The sequence below is a fragment of the Halichoerus grypus genome, chromosome 12, assembly GCF_964656455.1.
Source record: "Halichoerus grypus chromosome 12, mHalGry1.hap1.1, whole genome shotgun sequence".
Taxonomy (NCBI): domain Eukaryota; kingdom Metazoa; phylum Chordata; class Mammalia; order Carnivora; family Phocidae; genus Halichoerus; species Halichoerus grypus.
Genome location: NC_135723.1, coordinates 92,481,039 through 92,501,126, shown reverse-complemented (window position 1 = coordinate 92,501,126; position 20,088 = coordinate 92,481,039). Strand labels below are relative to the sequence as shown.

At 45.5% G+C, this 20,088-nt stretch overlaps 1 protein-coding gene across 2 annotated transcripts in view; it reads right to left on the bottom strand.

Moving 5' to 3' along the window:
* TBXAS1 (thromboxane A synthase 1) overlaps positions 1-20,088 on the bottom strand; it is a 157,787-nt gene that overhangs the window by 80,339 nt on the left and 57,360 nt on the right. The window lies entirely within an intron of this gene.

The window sequence follows — 20,088 nt, the reverse complement described above, 5'->3', positions numbered from 1 at the left end:
CCACTGCATAATGGCATGTCTTTAGTCTATGAAATTATACTTTCAGGATGTAATGTGATCACTGTCATATCTAGCTCAGAGCAGTAAAGAATAGATTTTAAAGGGTAAGGTCACAAGATATGAAACAGCAAAGCTTACTCTTAATTCTTAGTTACGAAGAACTTTCCAAAACCTAAAAATGGCTTTAATTTTTTTTAACTCTTTTCTCACTGACTAGGGGAAAAATGAAAAAAAAAAATGTGGCTGGCACATATTAGGCCCTCAGAAAATATTCACCTGAGTGATCATATCTTCCAAAATTGTGGGGGAAATCTTTGGGAAACAGGAATTCAATAGATATGGCAGAAGGGAAGAAACGATACTAAGTAGTTTTTATTGTTTTTAATCAAGAAGACCACAAATGACTCAATATGGCAATAAACCAATCCTTTCATAAAATTTATGGGGTGTGTCATGGAACTCTTGAGAATCTAGTGAAAGCTGCAGACATTCTCCTAAGAAACATGGACATTCACAGCATTTTATATACAACTTGAGGGGTTCTTGGACCCCTGAAACCCACTCTAGAGCAAAGCTTCTCAAATATAAAATGTGCTTAAAAGCCACCTGGGTTTGAAGAACTAACTGCTGAAAATTTCTCCCATTTGACAAAAAACATAAACTTACAGATTCAAGAAGCTGAGTGAATCCCCTATAGGAGGAACCCAAAGAAATCCACACCAAGACATATCATAATTAAACTTCTGAAAACCAAGAACAGAAAAAAATCTTGAAAGCATACAGGGAGAAGGGAGGGATTATTTATAGGGAACACTGATTCAAAAGAGAGCAGATTTTTTATCAGAAACCATGGAGGCCAGAAGAAAGTGGCCTATTTCTCAAATGCTGAAAGAAGAGGACTGTAAATCACAAGTCCTATACCGGGAGAAAATATATTTCAGGGAAGAAGAAGAAATAACAATTTTGTCAGATGAAGGAATACTAAGAGAATTTGTCACTAGCAGATCTACCCTTAAAGAATGGCTAAAGGAAGTTCTCCAAACAGAAGGGAAATAATAACAGAAGAAAACTTAGAACTTCAGAAAGGAAAGAATACTATGGAATGCCTAAAAAGTAAAAGACTAGGCTTCTCATGAGTTTCTCAAATCATACTTGATGCTTGCAAAAATGATTACACCATCTGATGTGGGGTTCGGTATACTTAGAGATATACTTAGCGATAATGCTTAAGATAATTATAGTTAAGAAGTAAGGAGGATAAAGGGACCAAAATGGAAGTAAAGTTTCTTCACATCACTCAAAGGGGTAAAGCATCTATACCAGTAGACTGAAAAATTACATATGTATATTTATGCAACCACTAAGAACACTCTACAAAGTGATATACAAAAAAATTTTTAATGTCATAAAGGAATTCTAAAAAATGTTCAAGTAACCCAAAAGAAGGAAAGACAAGTGAAACAAGAAATAGAAGAAAACAAGTACATTACTCTGTTATAAATACCATGATTAGATAACAGTTTGGAATTTGTGGCTGTAGCTAACATAGTATTAGGACAGAAATTTATAGCATTAAGGGCTATCTTAGAAAAAAAGGAAAATCTTAAGTGAATAAGTTCCTACTTCAAGCAACTAGAAAAAGAGCAAAAAACCTAAATCAAATGGAAGGAAGGAAATAATAAAAAAAGAGCAGAAATGAATAAAATTGAAAACAGAAAAAAGAAAATTAATGAAAAAAATTGGCTCTTGGAAAAAATCAATAAAATTAGTAAACATCTAGCAAGATTGACAAAGATAAAGAGTCAAGACACAAATCTTGGAGTCAAGACAAGTCAAGTCAAGACACCAGTATCAGGAATGAAATGGGATATCACTATAGACTCTACAGCCATTAAAATAATAAGGGACTACTGTAACAACTTTACACTAATAAATTTGACAACTTAGAAGAAACGATCCATTTCCTCGAGAACCACAAACTACTAAAGCTCACCCAAGATGAAATAAACAATGTGAATAATCCCATAACCATAAAACAAATTGGATCCATAATTTTAAATTTCTTGAAAAAGACATGTCTCAACTCAGATGGTTTCAGTGGAGCATTCTACCAAATATTTAAAGAATAATTAATAATTTTACACACTCTCTTCCAGAAAATAAAAGAGGAACAATTCCCAACTCAATTTATGAAGCCAGTATTACACTGATACCAAAACCAGAAAAAGACAGTACAAAAAAAGAAAACTAGATCAGTATTTCTCATGAACTTGGATACAAAAATCTTCAACAAAATATCAATAAGTCAAAGCCTGCAATCTTTAGAAAGAATTCTACACCACAACCAAGTGGTATTTATTCTAGGTATACATGACTGGTTCAATATTTTTTTAAAAAATTTATTTATTTAATTAATTATTTATTTATTTAAGAGAGAGCGAGCATGAGTGGGGGGAGCGACAGAGAGAGAGGAAGAGAATCTCAAGCAGATTCCCCACTGAGTGTGGAGCCTGACACCAGGCTCCATCTCATGACCCTGAGATTATGACCTGAACCAAAATCAAGAGTCGCATGCTTAATCGACTGAGCCACCCAGGTGCCCCAGGCTGGTTCAATATTTTTTTAAAAATCAATATGATCCACATATAAGTTGCATTAAAAAATTATGTGATCATTCAGTTGATGTAGAAAAGAGCATTTGACAAAATCCAGCACTCATTCATAATAAAAACTCTCATAAAGAGAGGAAATTCCTCAACCTTAAACTAAAAAGTATCTACAAGAAATCTACAAAAAAACCCCAGCTAACATCACACTTAATGGTGAAAGAGTGCTTTTTCCTAAGATTGGGAACAAGACAAGGACGTCTACCCTCTCTACTGTTATTCAACATAGTACTAGAACTTCTAGCAAGTGCAATAAGGCAAGAAAAATAAATAAAAAGCATATAGATTGAAAGGAATAAACAAAACTGTCCCTACTCTCAGATGACATCATTGTCCACATAGAAAATCCTATGGAATAAAAAAAAAAGATCCTGAACTAATAAGTGAATTCAGCAAGGTTGCAGTATTCAAGATCAATACATACACACATTAAAATCAATAGTATTTCTGTATACCAACAATGAACATGTTGAATTCAAAATTAAAATACAATGCCATTTATAATGCAGAGGAAATAAAGAAGACCGAAATAAATAGATATAGCATGTTCATGGATTGGAAGACTCCACACTATAAAGATGTCAGTTCTTTTAAAATGGATCCATAGGTTCAGTGCAATTCCTATCAGAAGCATGGCAAACATTTTTGTAGGCATAGACAAGCTTATTCTAAAATTTATATGGAAAGGCAAAGGATTTAGAATAACTAAATCCATTTTGAAAAAAAAGGGTGAAGTGGGAGGAATCAGTCTACCAGATTCCAAGACTTGGCTATAGTAGCCAAGAATGTGTGATATTGGCAGAGAAATAGACACATAGATGAATGGAACAGAATAGAGAACCTAGAAATAAACCCGCACAATATCCTCAACTGATTTTTGACAAAGATACAAAAGCAACACAATGGAGGAAGGATAGCCTTTCAACAAGTGGTGCTGGAATACTTAGATATATATTGGCAAAAAACCAAACCTCACACCTACAAAAATCAACTCAATGGATCACAGAGTTAAATGTAAAACATAAAGCTGCTAGGAAAAAAAAAAAAAAGGGAAGAATCTTTGGGATCTAGGACTAGGCAGAGTTCATAGACTTAACAAATGTACAATCCATAAAAGACAAAAATTGATCAATTGTACCTCATCAAAATAAAAATTTTTGCTCTTTTAAAACCCTGTCAAGATGAAAAGACAATTGACAGTCTAGGAGAAAATATTTGCAAACCATATATCTGACAAAGGACTTCCATCTAGAGTATATGAAGAACTCATAAAACTCAATAGTTTAAAAAAAACCAATCCAATAAAAAATGGGCAGGGGTGCCTGCGTGGCTCAGTTGGTTAATCGTCTGACTGTTGATTATAGCTCAGGTCATGATCTCAGAGTCAATGAGACTGAGCCTCATGTTGGGCTCCTCACTCAGCGGGGAATCGGCTTGGGATTCTCTCTCTCCCTCTCTCCCTCCCCTGCTTGTGCATGTTCTAAGTTAGTAAGTAAATAAATAAATAGACTCTTACCCCAAAATGGGCAAAAAGACAGGAAAAAATATTTCACCAAAGAGGATATACAGATGCCAAGGAAGCACATGAAAACAGGTTCAGCATCATTGGTCATTAGGGAAAGGCAAATCAAAACCACAATGAGACATCAGTATACATCCATCAGATTGGCTAAAATATAAAATAATAGTAACATCAAATGCTGATGAGCATGTGGAGAAACCAGATCATTCATGCATTGCTGGTGTGGATGTAAAATGGTACAGCCTCTTTGGAAAATAGTTTGGAAGTTTCTTTTTATATATATATATATATATATATATATATATATATATATATATTTTTTTTTTTTTTTTTTTTTTTATTTGACAGAGAGAGACACAGCGAGAGACGGAACACAAGCAGGGGGAGTGGGAGAGGGAGAAGCAGGCTTCCCGCGGAGCAGAGAGCCCGATGTGGGGCTCGATCCCAAGACCCTGGGATCATGACCTGAGCCGAAGGCAGACGCTTAATGACTGAGCCATCCAGGCGCCCCAGTTTGGAAGTTTCTTAAAAAAACTAAACATGCACTTACCATATGACCTGGCAATAGCATTCTTGGGAATTTATCCCAGATGAATGAAAATTTATGTTAACACTAAAACATGTTCATGAATGTTCATGTCAGCTTTTCTTATAATAGGCAAAAAACTGAAAACAACCCAAATGGTCTTCAACAGATAGAAGGTTAAACAAACAGTGGTATATCCATATAATGGAATACTACGCAGCAACAAAAACTCAAACTGTTGATATATGCAATGATTTGCATAGATCACAAGGGAATTATGGGAGTGAGAAAAGCCAATCTAGAGAGGTACATATGATTCTGTTTATATTACCTTTCTGAAATAACAAAATTGTAGAGAAGGAGAAGAAATGAGCAGTTGTCACAGGGTTAGGGATGGGAGTGGTGAGGGGACCGATGTGGCTCCAAAGGGTGGCACCAGGGAGCCTTGTCGTGATGGGACAGTTCTGTATCTTGGCTGTGGTAGTGGTTACACATGTGATAAAATCACATACATCTACACACACACACACACACGTGCGTGTAAACCTGATAAAATCTGAAGAAGTATTGTGGGTTGTACCAGTGTATCATACCAGTAAGTTTCCTGGTTTGATATTGTACTATAGCTATGTGGGAGGCCATCCCTGGGGGAAACGGGGTAAAGGGTACGCAGGACCACTCTGTACCTTTTTTGCAGCTTCTATGAATCTAGAATTCTCTCAAAACAAATGTTTTAAGTCATCTGGGAGCTTAATGAACTACACAGTCATAGCTCTGCTCCTCACTATGTCAGATCAAGTAGGCCTGGGAGGGGCCAAGAATCTGCATTTTAACAGGCTCTCCAGATTCTGATGCCAGGAGACACAACCCCCACGCTCTGGGAAATGCTGTCTGAGAGAGTGATTTTCAGCCTCAATGGCTGATCAGAACTATCTGTTAAGCGCTCAGAAAATAATGCCTGGCCCCACCCAGACCTGCCTGACCAGAGTCTCTGGGGTGGAACCTGGTCCCCTTTAATTTTAACAAGCTCCCAAGGGAGTCCTGATGTGACTGATGGTGACCAGGCTGGGGACCCACAAACCCCAAGTTAAAAATCCTGCTCTATATGTAACCAAAGTTCGTACTCATTCTCATTTCCCTATATTCTTAGGCCTAAAACAAAAGCATTTACACTAGGGTGTACACATATTTTGGTAATATATTTGTACTGATTTAGTTATTACCAAAATAATTTTACATGTGATCTGGATTTTTCAAAAAAACCCCGAAAAACAAAATAATACTTCTACATTCAAATGGAAGTTGTCCTTCCAAGTGGGCACCTTGGGAGTCTTTGTGCTTTTTTCTAGTAATATTGCTAATGCTAAAAACAATTTTGTCACAATTCCTTTAGAATTGCTTCAGAACTGGTTTATGAACCTCGTGAGAAAACTGGCCCCATTTTACATGTAAATTGTGTAATCTTATGAATTTATATTTACACAAACGCTCATCTGTAGTTTGAGGAGGTCCTGGAAAGATTTCGAACAGAGAAAAATGTAATGAAGATTGTTTTTCAGGCTTCCCTTTTGGGTGCCTGGGAGGCCTCCAGTGTTCCTGTCCGCCCAGCCCCGTGCCAGGAAGCACCCTCCCCCATTCCGTGCAGTACTGAGGAGCTGTTGATGATAACACCTTGTCATTCCACCCACCAAGTCCATCCCCAGCATCTGGTCATGGGGATGGACTCGCCACCCAGGCATGCCAGTCACAGTGCCTCATCTCCTTGGCAACAGTGACTGGTCCTGGGGTGGACACATGACCCAGTTAGGGCCAGTCAGAAACCTTCATTGGATATATACATGGAGACTGCAGGGAGAAAGCTTTGTCTTTCTCCTGGAGTTGCTAAACTGGGAATATATGAGTACGGGACTGTCGGCGGCCATCTTTCTACCACATGTAGGAACTGCCTGCAGAAGGAGCTAATTGGGACAAGCAGAGATTTCAGACAAACGGGGTGTCAAGGAAGTACAAATCTGGTTTGAGGCTCTGCCTGTTGCTGTCCTTCCCGGGTCCTCCCCACTTCAGTTATAGCTTGTGTGCTTCAGGTCATTTGAGTTGGGTTTCTATCCTTTGTAAATCAGAAGTCCTAACCAATATGGTGCCCCCTTTCCTCCTCAACTTTGTGAATACCTGATGCCCTTCCGCCTCTCAAAATATACTTCCCTAAGGGGTCTGATCTCAGTGTGAAGTTATGGGGGCATCTCACTGCTTCCTGAGATGGGGTGGTATACTGCCAAGTAATATGCACTAGAGCCCGGGACGTTGTATCTGGGATCAGCCAGCGTTGCGACTCGCTCAGACGACCACGGCAGGCAAACTCTGTAAAGCCCAATTCTGGGCTCCAGCTTCCTCGCCTCTGAAATATGGAAGCAAAACATGACAATCTCTGCAGTCTGGTGTGCCTCTGAATCCTGTAATTCCTATGAATTAAAAAGGAAATTACATCATGGTCTTTGAATTTTAAGTCTCCTTTCTATAGGGTGTGAAGGAACCTCCTAGATCAGTGAAATGAGCCAGTGAAGTGTTCGACTGGGTTGAGGACCGTCCTCAGACCCTTTGAGTGAACCACAGCTGTCCCCATTTACTATGTGCTTACCACCTGCCAGGCCTTGTTCTAAGTGCGCTGCCCGTATGATCTCGTTTCATCGTCTTGGGACATGGATGCGGTAGTTACTATACCCACTTTTCAGAATAGGACACTGAGGCTGAGAGAAAGAAGTTGCCCGAGGACGCGCTTCTCCCAGGCTGCCTGGTCTATGGAGCGGCTCAGCGTTGAGCAGGTGCACGAGCGGAAGCCACCAGGCCACCAGCTGCGCCGACAGGGTCTTTTCAAGGAGGGAACTCAGACTAGCTTCCTGTTTCACGGGCCAGACCCCCACCCCCACCCGCCAGCCCAATTACAAAGGTAAGTTCTTGCTTCATCTTTTAGTAAAAGTTCTTAGCCACTTATGTTCATTTATATTTATTTATGCACATAAGAATCTGCTTATTGAACTCCAGAGCAACTGGTTGAAGAGAAAATTTAGGCCAATCAGTGAGGTATTGTGCAAACAAGAAAACCCACTTGTTTGTTTAAATAGCAGGTTTTCTTTTTCTTTTTTAACTGACCAGTCCGTTCAATCAAGATAGTTGGTAACTGCCTTCTGGGCACCGAGGCTGGGTAACCTGCTGCTATTAGCCTGTGGGCTGCCTGGGCCTGTTCCAGAAGGCCTGCACCTGTCAGGGGCAGCCAGGCTCTCCAGGCTGTTCATTAGAGGCACCTACAGGACCCGACACGGGAGGATGGCCAGGTGACATAACCGAACGGAAAAGCATGTTGTAAACTAGTATGTAGAGTTGGGTAAATAAATAATAGCCCATCTGACTCTTCATCAGTTCACTCAACAAGCATTTACGGAGCACGTACTCTGTGTCAGGTACTATGCTGGGGCATGCTAATAATATCCCTGGAAAAAGTCTAGAAGAAGCTATACTAGCCAACAGTGCTGGTATCCGGAGCAGGAAATGATGGGGGACTTGGACTTGTCACGTTGTGTTTCTTTCTTTACCGTTCCAGTATTTTATAATGACTGCGTGTGACTTTTCTAATAAGAAAAAGACAAAAGGGGGGAAAAAAAGAATTTCTCACCGGATTGGCCCCGCGGTGTCTTTCAAGAGTCAGGGTGGGGGCTGGGGGTTGGCAGTGGTGTACCTGCCGGGACTTGGGTTCAAGGCCCTGCCCTGTGATTTCACAGCTGTGTCACCTTGGGCAAACCACAGCCTTCCCGAGCCAGCTTCTCTAATCAAAGAGGCCGGCTCGGAGGGTCGGATGAAACACATGAAACTGTTGTGCCCACAGTAAAGTTTTAGGTAAGCACTGGTCATCATCACCTCTCCATCAGAAGTGTGAGCCACCCCCCCCCCCACGTGCCCCAGCAGGTGCACGAGCAGAAGCTGCTAGAGCCACTTTGTAGGGGGTGAAGAGGCTGGGTGAGGGGTGCCCCTGCGGGAGCAGGTGATATGCTGGTCCCCCACCCCCCCAGCATCTGCAGAAGGAATCTAGATGCTCGTCCAGAGACTCCTGGTTTCCAGGTAGAGTCTGAAGACTGGATGGGGGCCTTCAGCTTCTCTGGCAGCTGCTAAGCATTAAGCATCTGATAAATCCTTGCCTCGGTGACCGTGTGATTTCCCGGGGGGTGGAGGATGCCGAAGGCTAACTACTGGCTTGGCCTTAAGCCTAACCTCTGGCCCACCCTGTAGATGTGCAAGTGGTAGGGCGCTCAGGTGGGGGGGTGGGGAAGAGCCTGAAGGAGGTCATTGTGGTGAGAGTCTAGGACTCTCACCTTCCAGAAAGTTCTGAGAAAAGCCAAGTAGAAGTCCAGTGCCAGTTGTACTAGGGCATTTGGTTTTCTGGGCTGGGCAGCTGTCATGGCACTGGGAGAAAGAATGGCCCTAGGAGGCCCGGAGGTCTGTCCCAGCTCAGCTCACTGGGGCATCTCGCTATCCAATCTGGCATGAGAGCCCGGGAGGCTTGAGTTAGCAGAGAGGCAGAGCAGACTCAAGCTGCCAGGGACACTTTTCTAGAGGAGCAGTGACCGAGTCACAGGCCCGTGGGGTCTGGAGTCACTGGGACCAGGGAGTGTGCCACCTGTGTGGGGACACCTCAGTGCACACATGCCCGGGGGCTGATCCTGACCTCACAGCCCTACGGAGCCTGATGGACCAAACCGGCCCCTCTTGGCGGGGCCTGGGGCCTGCTCAGCCTCTTCCTCCTGCCCTCTCCCTCCTGGTAGAGTCTCTGGCCTCTCACTTCCTGGCTGGACTCTGGATCTCCCATTCAGAGATGTATGTCTCCATCATTCTGGCTTGTCTTCCCAACCTACTGCTTGTCTATACATGGGTCCCGACTCAGTTATCCACCTAGGACTTTGTAAAATGCAAACCTAATGGTACCACTCCTTTATTTAAAACCCTTCAAAGGTTGGTCACCCTCAAGGCCCTTGGCAGTCTTCAGCCTGGACTGCAGCATCCCTCACAACCTGGCCCCTGCCTTGATCTTCAGCCTCATCCTTCCCTATTCCTCATCACCCCAAGAGCCAGGACTGATGATCACCCTGACTCACTGAAACCCTCCACCATCCCTCACCTCCACACCTTTGCACAGGCTGTACCCCCCGCTTTCCTGGAACCGCATCCCTCCTTCTCGTTTTCCTGCCTGGTTAGCTGCTAGTCATTCTCCACTAACTAGTTAGATGTGTGCTTGGCTGTCTTTCCATTTCATTGTGAGTGCTTTAAACCAAGGAGCCTTATTTTATTTATCTTTGCCTTTAGCACTGACTACAGTTGTGGGCATGCAGTAGGAGTTCCATAATGTTAACGGAGCATGTGTATACCAGTCCCAACCTCTATGGCTCCTGGGTAGGGGCCCCATCTCTCACGAGGACCACCGCAGTAGCCCCTAATGGGCTCTGCCTCCAAACCAACTCCTCCCTCAAGACCAAATCTACCTTTGAAAACAGAAGCTGATTATGTCATCCCATGCCTGAGAAGCCTGTAATGGCTCTCCGTTGTTTGAAGTAATAGGTCCAGCCTCTTGGCCTGTCAGGAGGAGCCCTGCGGGAACTCATAACCTCTCTCCCTACCCTATTCCTCTTCCACCAAAGTTCCCAAACTTTCTCAATTCATGGCACCCTTAGTGACTCAGTAGCTTTTCAGAGCCCCCCAAGGCCAAAGGAAGTATCCAACAGTCTCATTTTTAAGCACATAAGTCCAAAGAACTCAATAATTATTCGTGTTCTAACAACTTAGTGGACATTGGAAAAAGGAATACACATAAATTGAAAGTACTTCTCATAGTGTCCAACAGATGTCACTGTGTTCCCCGTGAATATTTAAAATATCCCAGGAAGCCCCTGCAAATTCACCGTGGCACCCTGGGTTGCCTTAGTACACAGTTTGGGAACCCACAGCCACATGCAGTTGCTGAAAAAAAGATTATTTGTGGTTCCCCAGATTCGCAGTATATCTCCATGCCCCGTTCTTTCACTCACAATTTTCCCTCTGATATCCTGGTCTCCATCTTGTTAGTTTGGAAAACCCTTTCTGAGAGTCGGGTCACCTGTCCGCTCTTCTGTGGAGCCTTCCCAGACCCCTCCTTATAGTTTCTATAGCGCCTGGTCCACTCCTCCATTGATTTGCCCCTCATTCTGTTTTATTTATGGACAGGCTCATTACTACTATGAATTCTTTGAGGATAAAGCCTTATTCTTATTTTTCCCTTGCATCCCTGAGAAGCTGGCAGAGCACCCCATACATAGGAGTAAATGGCGGGATGGTTCGGAATCTGTCTTTTTCGTTCTAGGAAGTCACTTGGTATCCTCTGGACTTCCCAATTCCTGCTACCGGCCCATTTGAAGCCAGACTTGAAACCTCAGAACCTTGTTTCTCTTTATCCTGCATTCCGAAAGCCAGCTGGTAGTCCCTGTGGCCCCCTCCTCCTATTTCTCTCCCACTGCTATGGAAGAGGCATCCACGTGCAGGACTGCTCTGTGGGCTTCTTCACCGGCGTGTCTGCCTTAGTGGCCGGTGCTGGTGATCTCAGTTCGGGCTGTGTGCAGTCACCCGGGTGGGGGGGGGGGTGCGCTGAGCACGCAGAACACTGAGATCACCTCCCCACTGCAACCCAGTGGCTCTGGCAAAGATTTCACTGGAATCAGAGGTTCCATGACATGGTGACACTGAGGTGAGCTGCTGAGATCCCCCTTTAGGGGAGGACTTGTCCAGCCACTGAGGGTGTAGTCAGCAGGGAGCCTCCAGTCTCACTTCAGGGTCATGGGTCAACACGGACCAGGATGCTGCTCCATCTTTGTCCCCCTGTCCAGATGGTCAACTTCTCTTGCTCCAATTCTCACCCCAAGATCTTTCTCTAATTGTTCTTACTGCGTAAAACTCTCTTCCTTCTTCCTCCTCATCTCCCTGTTATCATCCCTCAAGACCAAGCTCAAGTACTGTCTCCCCCTGGAAGCCTTCCCTGCCTTTATGGGCCCATGGTTCTACCCAGTTCATGGCTTCAGGATGTCTGGTTAATCATGTATTCAGTCACTTACTCCCTGGCATTCTTGTGTAACTTGGCCCAGGTCTGTGTTTTTCTTCTAAATTAGATGCCAAATTTCTTCAGGAAACAAGAAATGAGTGATACTATTTGTGTGTGTGTGTGTGTGTGTGTGTGTGTGTGTGTGGAAGGGCAGGATGGTCCCCCACTGCCATCAGCTCAGTGCTATCCGCACAACCAAGACTAAAACACCTGTTGGGTGCACGACGCCTGGGGTGGAGCCAGCAGTGAGTTCTTCCAGACGTGGGGAAAACTGTCCCCTCTGTCTTTGTGCCATTGGAAGAAAGGGACCCAGACCCTGAAAAGAGTGTGGGAAAGGTCGTAAAGAAGCAGGGGGAAAGGGAACGCCCCTCCCAGGATGAGCTGAGAACTGATGGCAGAAAGAGCATTGCATTTGGAGTTAGAATGTTGTGACTGTGGGTTGGTCCCTTGAGTCTTGAGGTCACAGTCCCTACACCTGGCAGATTTCCCAGGTATCAAGTAGAAAAGCAGGTCTCACCACCCTTCCTTAGGGACCTTCTTGGCTCCTGCCTGGAATACGCTTTGTTGGTCCTGAGGTGGATTTCTAGTGGTGACAATAGGGGGTGAATGAGGACTCTCGACTGAGTTCACACAAGCCAGCTTGGAAGAGGCCGGAGAACCACAGAGCCCCCAGGGGAGTCCATGAGAGCCAGGCCCGCCTGTGACCCACCCTGCCTGCAGGCCATCTCCTGTTCGTCCCTCACCCAACCCATATCAGCCACACCCATGGAAAACATGCAATGTGTGCTCGTGAGGGGCCCAGGCCCACAGCCGTCATGGTGTGTGCGTGGTGGCAGGGTCCTACCGGGAGGCCCGACGCTGCCTAGGAACAATCCCAGGCCTGGCAGCCAGGAGACTTGGGTTCAAGCAGCACTCCACTTTTCAGGAGTTTCTGGCTCTGGGGCAGGAAGTTAGCCTCTCCCCTGACCCTCAGCTTCTTCATCTGTAAGATGAAGGGATCCTTCCAGTCCTGGTGAGTTGTGACTCTGTCAAGCTACCATCGGGCTTTCTCCAGAACAGAGATTTGGTGGAAAAAGGGCAATGGGCAGCACAGGGGGGAAAATTATCTGAAACAAACCAACAACGATAAACCTCTCTAGTCTATTGAATATACCCGCCCATCTAATTTATTCAGTTAATAAAACTTATTCCCCAGAGGGGGATAGGCAGAGGTAAGCTACAAACCAATGTGCCTGAGTGAGCATGGGTATATATATCTAGCTCATAACAATAAAAAAAAGAGTAATTAAGAGATGTATTGAAGTGTATAGAAATCCTGAAGGACACTGAAGAGTCCAATTCAAGTTACTGTCCTTGGTGCAAATTTAATTCAATAGGGAATAGATAAATAAAAATAAAGAAAAAACAAATTCAGAACAGATGTTAGGCAAGCAATTTTTCTCACAGTAAGAATCATAAACGTGAAGAACAGCCTATAAGGCAAAGTTGTTGATGCAAACAACATCAGGCTACTAAATAAATAGTTAGATGGCACCGCGGGGACAAAGAAACATTAAAACAGTCCTTTGGCTGTCCCTGAATATTTGCGCCCACACAGTGATGCCCAGGCATGTAGATTCCTGGGTCCTGGAGGGGGCTGCGTGTGTGTGTTCCAGTGGGTGTGTGTCCTGTTGCAGAGAGGACGTGGAGGGCATATATTTGTGTGAGACTCGTAGCAAAATCTCCTCTCCCCAGATGCCATGTGGACGCAGAATATGAATAGTGGGGCTTCACAAACGCTGGAGTCAGTTCTAAAAAAGACAGGGAGGTCGGGGAGGAGCCCCAGTGCCAGGATGACGCACGTGCGGGCCTGGGCTAGGTAGCAGAGCGGGTGTGTGACTCCAAAGACAGGAGAATTCAGTGGCAGAAGGATTTCAGGCACAGTGGGGGAGAGGCGAGGGACAGGAAAAAAAAAATTTAAGCCCAGATCATAGTGTTTTAGAGAGAGAAGCTCCAAGATAATCATTCTAGCCCAACCTTCCCCCCCCCCCCCCCCCCACTGCATAGCTAGGAAAATAAAGGTCCCAAGAGTTGAGGTGACTCGTGGGCACCGCCTGGACACCTGCCATGGCCGGGAGGAGGGGTGGGGACAGGAATTCTCCGGGAGGCACAACAGTCCAGAGACACTGCCTAGCTTTCCTGAGGACCCGCAGCAGGGAGGAGTGAAGCTCATCCCACACCCGTCTGGGGACGGCTCCTGAAGCTGGCACTCTCCCGGGGCACCTGCTGGTGTAAGAAGACCTTTCAAGGACTGACCTGAGGAGCAGAGGAATCATCCCCGCTCCCTGGGCAGCCTGCACTGACGGTTCCTTTGATTCTCATGTCAGACCTGGGAGATAGCAGGCACTCACTCAACTAAAGGTTGGGGACGATGGTTAAGTCACTTTTTCTACTCCCATAGCTGGGAACAGCCAAGCTAAGACCAGAACCCAGATCTGGCTCGCAATCCAGTGCTCTTTCGGGCACCCTAGGCAGACCCCCAAGGGGTTAGGCTAGGGGAGAGGGTGGCCCCTTGGGAGGGGGACATGGGTCAGTAGCCCCAGAAGAGCTTGAGGAATGACCTGAGTGAGGGGAGCCCTGTTCCTGTGTGATGAGAGCATCACCTTTCCCTTATTTGTTTATCCCGTGGATCTCAAGATGGCCTGCCATGGCAGAGAATCAATTTTGTACTTTCATGGGCTCACCTCTGAATTGATGGAGCATAGTCACTGATGGGGAAAGACTATAGACCCCTCCACCCAAAACCTTGATTTTAATATAAGCGACTTTCCCCCAATTCCTTTCATTATGTCCCAAGGAAATAATACTCATTACCAAAATCAGCAAAATCACAAGACCTTCCCGTTGAGGTTTCGTCCTGAAAGGCACGTGCTCGGAGGTGATTTCTCTGGTCACTCAACAAATGCTCCTTGAGCGCCTTTTATGCGTCAGGCACCGGTGTGAGCACCGGGAATATCCCCGCAGAGGAGACAGGCTTCGCGTCCTCAGAGAGCTTGCGTTCTGGCAAGCGAGGAGGGCAGTAAGCAAATAATGAAGTGACCTATCATTAGGGCCAATGTCCTTGGGAGCATCCGAGGAACAACAAGAGGGGACAGTGGAACAGAAAAGGCTTTGGATTAATAAGGAGAACCAGGGACGTCTGGCTGGCTCAGTCCGTGGAGCATGCAGCTCTTAATCTCAGGGTTGTGAGTTCAAGCCCCACATTGGGCATGGAGTGTACTTAAAATTTGGAAAAAAAAAAAAAAAAGGAGAACCTGCACAGCCCTGCACTCACCTCTTGCTAACCACATATTATTCTTGTCCTATCTGTTTCCATATAAATGGAGGATAATGCAATCAGCCCAGCCAAACCCGTAGGGTTGTTGGGATGGTCACATGAGATACTGTCCTGAAGGGACAAGATCCGGATAGAGGACCAGAAAACAGTTATGGATGGGTATTTACCACGTCAGTGGCCCCAGGAAACAAAGATATATGTTTCTTACAGTCATAAAAGCAAGATATATGCCCATAGCTTGCGCACACAGGTCCATAAGACATAAAAGGAGGTCCACGGCAGCGCTGCTTGCTGGAGGCCACGGGTGTCCCCCCCGCAGAGCGGGGACAGGGATGGGCAGAATAGGTGGAGCCATACACCCTATGGGAGCCCCGTGACGTGAGGGTCCGCAAAGCAGAGCTCTCAGTGAGAAAACCAAAGCAGGGAACGAGGACACCGCCATCGGGATAAGCTAAGGATAATACACACAAATACACAGTTTACAAGAACGTGTGCCAAAAAAAATACATGGTAAGGACAATGGAATGGTTGTCTGTTGGGGAGAGAAAGGTATGAGGATAAAAGGGAATAAATAAGCATGCAAAACAAGTGGCAATGTGTTTCCTATTCTCCACAGTGTCTCAGAATGAACACACACACACGCACAGAGAGAGAGACAGAGACGGAGACAGAGATAGGGACAGAGACAGAGAGAGGAAATCTTGAAATGGAGGTAATTAGTAATTACTGGTTGCAACACTGATAATTCACCATGGTGAAGTAAGCTGTTCTTATCAATGGCTGTGTTTCATGGGGAATACGTTGGGAGTAAAATGCTGCTATTTGTTAGATCAGTGTTTTCTCTCAAAGCCTGTTCTCCATATTCTAGTTCCAAGAGATATTCTGGAAAACAACAAAAAAAAGTTCTGTGGTCAAATAAACCCTGCAGCTAAATGTCTCATTTGGAGATGTTCCAAGCACGTTATTTCATGAAAGGTTCTGAGAAGTCCCACAATAAAGAGACCTGTGTTCCTTTGACTAACCTAGTGTTTCTACCATTTGACCGGGGGAACGCCCCCTTTTTATTTTCCATGTAACAATTATTATTGTCTGTGGAAATGGTCCAAAGGATGCTCTGTGGGAAACAGCACGTTAGATTGTTGAAGGATGAGAGGCCAGAGACTCCAGATTCCAGGCATATTCTGGGACTCAAACCCTCCCATCACCTTCCTAATGTGGCTCCGTGATCCTTAGGGTGCTTTGTCCCTAAGCCACCGGGGACCCCATGTCTCATCCATAGCTCCCACTGATTGCAGCAGAGATGGAACTGCCTTCCCCTCTGCCATGCTCCCCTCCTCAGGATGGGGGGAAGGACCATTTCGTCTCCAGAACTCAAAGCCAGTGTTCAGGGATGAATGTCGACTCATGTCTTAGTCCTTAGAATGGACAAGTTGTTCACTTCTGCTGCTACAGGACGTTTCCTGGATAAAATTCTCCCTCTCATTTAGACCTTACATTTCTGATGAGCCAAATCACTGTCATTGCTCACCTGGGCCATTAGAAGGATTGTTTGTTTATAAATTCCATCCTCTCCTCCCCCACCACGACTCCGTGCACCTGCACAACTTCTTCGAGTAACCCACTTCCTTAGCACCATGGCTTCGGGCTGTCTCCTCTCCCCCACTGCCAAGATCGTGCTCTCTATCGCTGCCCCAAAGATCCCATTGGCCTAGCACACCCTCGGCCTGTTCTTTATCCCAGTCCAAACCCCAAAACTTCCTCCCAAGCTTATGTGCCTGGGCGCGCTATTCATGGACCACCCACCATCTTTCCTTGATGGGACCAGCTGTGAATGCCATCAGCCTCTCTCCATGAGCACAACTCGGTGCAGAGGCTGCAAGGACCGGGGGGGGGGGGGGGACTTCGGTGTACCTCCTCCAGCAAACCGTCGCAAAGCCATGATCTTGACAAGTTCCTTGAGGTGGGAAGCCCGGAGAGTGAAGGGCCGGTGCCCAGGAGAGGAGATGTGGCCCCGTGAACAAGAGAGTGGATGTCAACAGGAGTCCCAGACAGCGAGGACTAAATTTATATCAGACACAAAGGCTACAGTGACCTGGCGGGAAGGAGGAAGCTTGGAGTGGCTGAAAGCAGAATTGAAAAGCAAACACATAAATTGTAAAGGGTTTGGCAGAGAGTGAGATAAGAGGAGAAGGGGCTCCAGGAGGGGACTACTGGGAATTTATTAAAACGAACTGAATTTATGGTGCAGTTCAAGCATTAGTTGATAACAGGACTAGTCTGGTAAAGAATGTGCTCGCTGGCTTATAGTCAACAGGAAGTTGGGGCAAGATGACAGGGGCCATGCATTCCAATTAGAAATGTGTGGTTCACATTGACCAGTTGGATTCCAGAGCCCAAGGGGAAGTTTACATTTCTCCTGGAGTTCACTCTCAAGGTTGGAAGGCAAGAAGTAATGGCCACATAGCCACGGTCAAAGGGAATAATAAAGCGTTGTCACAAAGCATTGTCCAAATGTAAAATGGTGCAGTCCCTACGGAAAACAGTAGGGCAGGGCCTCAAAAAACTAAAAAGAGAATTACCATATGATCCAGCAATGCTACTTCTGGATATATCCCTAAGAGAATTGGAAGTGAGGTCTCGAAGAGCCGCTTGCACACCCACGTTCATAGCTGCATTGTGCACAATAGCCCGAGGGACCCAGACAGAGAAAGGGATCTGCCCTAAAAAAAGGAAATTCTGCCACCTGCTACAACACGGGTGAACCCTGAGCGCATTATGCTCAGTGAAATAAGTCCGTCACAAAAGGACAAATATGGTATGATTCCACTTATCTGAGGTCCCTAGAGCAGTCGAAATCATAAAGCCAGAAAGTAGAATGGTGGCTTCCAGGGGCTGGAGGAAGGGGGGAAGCGGGAGGTTTTGTTTAATGGGTATAGAGTTTGTTTTTTCAAGATGAGAAGAGTTCTGGAGATGGGTGGTGGTGACAGTTGCGCAACAGTCTGAATGTACTTAGTGCTACTGACCCGTACACCTAAAAAGGATTAGGATGGTAAATTTCATGTTGTATTTTACCACACACAAAAAAAGCCCTCCAGCCAAATGTCCTTCATGCATGCCGTGTTCAACACCTGGATCTGACCAGGAATCAGGGCACCCATTGATCCCATAGCCATGGGATTTGGAGGCATGAAAGCCCGTTCCACCTACTTCGATGAAATCTTTATTCTGTGGGTGTCTGTTGTGGGAGTCTCAGACATTGAAGCCCGTTGCTCATTAACGAGTATGGATTTGGGGGGAGGGCAGAACTCAGGATGTTAAGTGTCCATTCAGGAGATAGCATCCTAGTGGGATCCCAGGCTAAAGAGGACAAAGAACTGGGATGGTCTGAGGGACATCTAAGACTTTGGGGAGGCAGTTAAGAATCTTTAGGCTGGAGTCTTCTAGAAGGATCCAGTGGCCATGTCAGTCATAAGGCACAAGCCATAGTCTGGCAGTGAATCTGAGAAGAGAACTTAGAGAGTTACAGACACCCTTCAAAGGACACTGGAAGGTCCACTCAACAATGGCCTCTCTGTGGTTAATATGCAATGGAGAAGCTGGAGGGGGATGACCCCCATGGGACCCGGATTTCCTTCCCCAGGGGTCCTGTTGGGAAGGGCAGTAGTCTTGATCAATACCTAGATGCCCACTTCCCCTGTAGCCTGAGTAGTATCAGGAGGTGCTGGTGGGTGTTGGAACACAAAAGACCACACTCATCACATCCACCTACCGCATGGTGATGGGCCATCCACCAGCCAAAGACCCAGGCCAAAGGTTGTAAGTTCCTCTTTAAATAGGGGCAGAGATAGCATCATTTGGTAACAGTGCCTCCTTGGTGGTTAATGTGGGGAGCCTGGAGAGCATGTCAGAGAGTCAGGCCTTTGTCAGTAGGCCAGTACACTGCGAGCCTCACTCGGAGGGGAAAATTTCATATAGTAGGTTGCAAAATTCTTACAGTTTGGGGGTGTGATGGGGGAGAAGTTGTGAGAAGCATGGTCTTGAGATGCAAACAATAATCAAGCAACTTCTTTTAGTAATTAAGTTGCTATGATCTGCCCCAGGCATGCAGGCATCATAAAACCTGGCAGCCCCTTGCTAGGACTTAGTTCGTGTGCACAGCGGTGGAAGTATCACACTTAAGACTGGCCAGGAATAATTGCGGCGCATAGTAAATGACCCAAACTCTAAAAGATTTAGGGGTCCTGAGGAAGAAAGGAGAATATGGTCCATTTTGTTTTATTTGCTTAATAAAGATTTTATTTATTTATCTAGAGAGAGGGAGAGAGTGCATGAGTGCGTGTGAGAGGGGAGGGGCAGAGGGAGAGATCTTCAAGCAGAACCGCCCCCCCCCAACCATGCTGAGAGCTGAGGCTGACATGGGGCTTGATCCCACCATCCATGAGATCATGACCTGAGCCGAAACCAAGAGTCAGCCGCTTAACTGACCGTGCCACCCAGGCGCCCCTATATGGTCCATTTTATTAAAAAGATTTTATTTATTTATATGAGAGAGAGAGAGAGAGAGAGAGAGCACAAGCAGGGGGAGGGGCAGAGGCAGAGGAAGCAGACACCCCGCTGAGCAGGGAGTCCGATGCGAGGCTCGATCCTGGGACTCCGGGACAATGACCTGAGCCGAAGGCAGACGCTTAATGGACTGAGCCACCCAGGCGCCCCTATATGGTCCATTTTAAAGATAAAATTTGGTAATTCAAAACTTAGTAGAATTTCAAATGTCTGTGATGATACATGATTTTTTTTTGTTTGAAAGTTTATACTATATACATAGAGTTAATTCGGTGTAGACATTTAGATGCCTCTGACTTCTGCCCTATGTGAGTAACAAGATTTAAAACTATTTGCTTTTTTTTTTTTTAATCATTCAAGGGTTCCAGGAACTTGAAAAAAGTT